The 4960-nt window shown below is 41.5% G+C and overlaps 1 non-coding gene across 1 annotated transcript; it reads right to left on the bottom strand.

Moving 5' to 3' along the window:
- Nucleotides 1-585: 585 nt before the first annotated feature.
- On the bottom strand, nucleotides 586-693 carry LOC112745205 (small nucleolar RNA R71). The gene has a single exon (XR_003173144.1). It is a non-coding gene; the product is annotated as a small nucleolar RNA R71 (small nucleolar RNA).
- Nucleotides 694-4960: the final 4267 nt, after the last annotated feature.

The following is a 4960-nucleotide window of genomic DNA, read 5'->3' as shown; positions in this document are numbered from 1 at the left end:
ACTGTGACATAGAGGATTCCTCTTTTTTTCTTTTTCTCTTCTCTTTCTTATGAGCAGGGACAAAAAAAAGGCATTCTTGTTGAAGCTGATCCAGAACCTGAAAGGACTCTGAAGAGAAAACTAAGAGAAGCTAAATTACAACAATCCAGAGACAACCTTATTGAAAATTTTGAACAAGTAAAGGAGATGGCAGCCGAACCCAACAACAATATTGCAAGGAGAATGCTTGGTGACTTTACTGCACCTAATTCCAATTTACATGGAAGAAGCATCTCCATTCCTGCCATTGGAGCAAACAACTTTGAGTTGAAACCTCAATTAGTTTCTCTGATGCAGCAAAACTGCAAGTTTCATGGACTTCCATCCGAAGATCCTTTTCAGTTCTTAACTGAATTTTTGCAGATATGTGATACTGTTAAGACTAATGGAGTAGATCCTGAAGTCTACAGGCACATGCTTTTCCCTTTTGCTGTAAGAGACAGAGCTAGAATATGGTTGGATTCTCAACCTAAAGACAGCCTGAACTCTTGGGATAAGCTGGTCACGGCTTTCTTAGCCAAGTTCTTTCCTCCTCAAAAGCTGAGCAAGCTTAGAGTGGATGTTCAAACCTTCAAACAAAAAGATGGTGAATCCCTCTATGAAGCTTGGGAAAGATACAAACAGTTGACCAAAAAGTGTCCTTCTGACATGCTTTCAGAATGGACCATCCTGGATATATTCTATGATGGTTTATCTGAGCTATCAAAGATGTCATTTGATACTTCTGCAGGTGGATCCATTCACCTAAAGAAAACGCCTGCAGAAGCTCAAGAACTCATTGACATGGTTGCTAATAACCAGTTTATGTACACTTCTGAGAGGAATCCTGTGAGTAATGGGACGCCTATGAAGAAGGGAGTTCTTGAAGTTGATACTCTGAATGCCATATTGGCTCAGAATAAAATATTGACTCAGCAAGTCAATATGATTTCTCAGAGTCTGAATGGAATGCAAGCTGCATCCAACAGTACTCAAGAGACTTCTCCTGAAGAAGAAGCTTATGATCCTGAGAACCCTGCAATAGCAGAGGTGAATTACTTAGATGAACCTTATGGAAACACCTATAACTCATCATGGAGAAATCATCCAAATTTCTCATGGAAGGATCAAAAGCCTCAACAAGGCTTTAATAATGGTGGAAGAAATAGGTTTAACAATAGTAAACCTTTTCCATCATCCACTCAGCAACAGACAGAGAATTCTGAGCAGAATCCATCTAACTTAGCAAACTTAGTCTCTGATCTATCTAAGGCCACTGTGAGTTTCATGAATGAAACAAGGTCCTCCATTAAAAATTTGGAGGCACAAGTGGGCCAGCTGAGTAAGAAGATCACTGAAATCCCTCTCAGTACTCTCCCAAGCAATACAGAAGAGAATCCAAAAGGAGAGTGCAAGGCCATTGACATAAGCACCATGGCCGAACCCAAAGAAGGAGAGGAGGACGTGAATCCCAAGGAGGAAGACCTCCTGGGACGTCCAGTGATCAATAAGGAGTTTCCCTCTGAGGAACCAAAGGAATCTGAGGCTCATCTAGAGACCATAGAGATTCCATTGAACCTCCTTATGCCCTTCATGAGCTCTGATGAGTATTCCTCTTCTGAAGAGAATGAGGATGTCACTGAAGAGCAAACTGCCAAGTTTCTTGGTGCAATCATGAAGCTGAACGCCAAATTATTTGGTATTGAGACTTGGGAAGATGAACCTCCCTTGTTCACCAATGAACTAAGTGATCTGGATCAACTGACATTGCCTCAGAAGAAACAGGATCCTGGAAAGTTCATAATACCTTGTACCATAGGCACCATGATCTTTAAGGCTCTGTGTGACCTTGGTTCAGGAATAAACCTCATGCCACTCTCTGTAATAGAGAAACTGGGAATCTATGGGGTGCAAGCTGCTAAAATCTCATTAGAGATGGCAGACAATTCAAGAAAACAGGCTTATGGACAAGTAGAGGACATGTTAGTAAAGGTTGAAGGCCTTCACATCCCTACTGATTTCATAGTCCTGGATACTGGAAAGGAAGAGGATGATTCCATCATCCTAGGAAGACCTTTCCTAGCCACAGCAAGAGCTGTGATTGATGTGGATAGAGGAGAATTAATCCTTCAATTGAATGAGGACAACCTTGTGTTTACAACTCAAGGATCTCTCTCTGCATCCATGGAGAGGAAGCATAAAAAGCTTCTCTCAAAACAGAGTCAAACAAAGCCCCCACAGTCAAACTCTAAGTTTGGTGTTGGAGAGTTTCAACAATGCTCTGAACATCTGTGAGGCTCCATGAGAGCCCACTGTCAAGCTATTGACTTTAAAGAAGCGCTTGTTGGGAGGCAACCCAATTTTTATTTATCTAACTATATTTTTCTTAGTTATATGTCTTTATAGGTTCATGATCATGTGGAGTCACAAAATAAACAAAAAATTAAAAACGGAATCAAAAACAGCAGAAGAAAAATCACACCCTGGAGGAGCATCTGTCTGGCGTTCAGCGCCAGAACAGAGCATGGTTCTGGCGCTGAACGCTCAAAATGGGCAGTGTTTGGGCGCTGAACGCCCAGAACAGGCATGGTTTTGGCGTTCAACGCCAGAAATGGCCAGTAAATGGGCGTTGAATGCCCAAAATGGGCACCAACCTGGCGCTGAACGCCCAGAGTTGTGTGCAAGGGCATTTTACATGCCTAATTTCGTGCAAGGTTGTAAATCCTTGAACACCTCAAGATCTGTGGACCCCACAGGATCATCTCAGGATCTGTGGACCCCACAGGATCATCTCAGGATCTGTGGACCCCACAGGATCCTCACCTACCTCCACTCACTTCTTTTCATCCCTCACCACTCTCTTTCACACAATCCCATAAACACTCTTCCCCATCACCTCTTCACCACTCACATCCATCCACTCTTCCCCATAAACCTACCTCATAAACTCCACCTACCTTCAAAATTCAAAACCAATTTCCCACCCAAACCCACCCTAAATGGCCGAACCTTAACCCCCCTCCCTCCCCTATATATAGCCCTCCATTCTTCCTCATTTTCATACAACACAACCCTCTCCTCTCTACTTGGCCGAAACACACTTCACCCCTCTTCTCCATATTTTCTTCTTCTTCTTCATCTATTCTTTCTTTTATTGCTCGAGGGCGAGCAATATTCTAAGTTTGGTGTGGAAAAAGTATAAGCTTTTTGTTTTTCCATTACCATTGATGGCACCTAAGACCGGAGAATCCTCTAGAAAGGGAAAATGGAAGACAAAAGCTTCCACCTCCGAGTCATGGGAGATGGAAAGGTTCATCTCCAAAGCCCATCAAGACCACTTCTATGATGTTGTGGCCAAGAAGAAGGTGATCCCCGAGGTCCCTTTCAAACTCAAAAGAAATGAGTATCCGAAGATCCGACATGAAATTCAAAGAAGAGGTTGGGAAGTTCTAACAAACCCCATCCAATAAGTCGGCATCCTAATGGTTCAAGAGTTCTATGCCAATGCATGGATCACCAAGAACCATGATCAAAGTAAGAACCCGGATCCAAAGAACTATGTTACAATGGTTCGGGGGAAATACTTAGATTTTAGTCCGGAAAATATGAGGTTGGCGTTTAACTTGCCTATGATGCAAGGAGATGCACGCCCCTACACTAGAAGGGTCAACTTTAATCAAAGGTTGGACCAAGTCCTTATGGACATATGTGTGGAAGGAGCTCAATGGAAGATTGACTCCAAAGGCAAGCCAGTTCAACTAAGAAGATTGGACCTCAAGCCTGTGGCTAGAGGATGGTTGGAGTTCATTCAATGCTCAATCATTCCCACTAGCAACCGATCTAAAGTTACTGTGGATCGGGCCATCATAATTCATAGCATCATGATTGGAGAGGAAATAGAAGTTCATGAAGTCATCTCTAATGAACTCTACAAAATAACCGAAAAGTCATCCCCCATGGCAAGGCTAGCTTCTCCTCATCTTATCTGCCATCTATGTTACTCAGCTGGAGCTTTCATAGAAGGAGACATTCCTATTAAGGAAGAGAAGCCCATCACTAAGAAAAAGATGGAGCAAGCAAGAGAGCCCATTCATGAAGCTCAAGAGGCGCAGGAAGCTCATCACCATGAGATCCCGGAGATGCCTCAAATGCATTTTCCTCCACAAAACTATTGGGAGCAAATCAACACCTCCCTAGGAGAATTAAGTGCCAACATGGGACAATTAAGGGTGGAACATCAAGAGCACTCCATCATGCTCCATGAAATAAGAGAAAATCAAAAAGCAATGAGGGAGGAGCAACAAAGACAAGGAAGAGACATAGAAGAGCTTAAGGACATCATTGATTCCTCAAGAAGGAAACGCCACCATCACTAAGGTGGATTCATTCCTTGTTCTTATTTCTTCTGTTTTTCGTTTTCTATGTTATGTGCTTATCTATGTTTGTGTCTTCACTACATGATCATTAGTAGTTAGTAACTTTGTCTTAAAGTTATGAATGTCCTATGAATCCATCACCTCTCTTAAATGAAAAATGTTTTAATTCAAAAGAACAAGAAGTACATGAGTTTTGAGTTTATCCTTGAACTTAGCTTAATTATATTGATGTGGTGACAATGCTTCTTGTTTTCTGAATGTATGCTTGAAAAGTGCATATGTCTTTTGAAGTTGTTGTTTAAGAATGTTAAATATGTTGGCTCTTGAAAGAATGATGACTAGGAGACATGTTATTTGATAATCTGAAAAATCATAAAAATGATTCTTGAAGCAAGAAAAAGCAGCAAAGAACAAAGCTTGCAGAAAAAAAAAATAGGTGAAAAAAATAGAAAGAAAAAGAAAAAGCAAGCAGAAAAAGCCAAAAGCTCTTAAAACTAAGAGGCAAGAGCAAAAAGCCAATAGCCCTTAAAACCAAAAGGCAAGGGTAATAAAAAGGATCCCAAGGC

The sequence above is a fragment of the Arachis hypogaea genome, chromosome 14 (genome assembly GCF_003086295.3).
Source record: "Arachis hypogaea cultivar Tifrunner chromosome 14, arahy.Tifrunner.gnm2.J5K5, whole genome shotgun sequence".
Classification (NCBI taxonomy): Eukaryota; Viridiplantae; Streptophyta; class Magnoliopsida; order Fabales; family Fabaceae; genus Arachis; species Arachis hypogaea.
The sequence above is the reverse complement of the archived record's forward strand: the minus strand, read 5'-3'. Positions and strand labels throughout refer to the sequence as shown.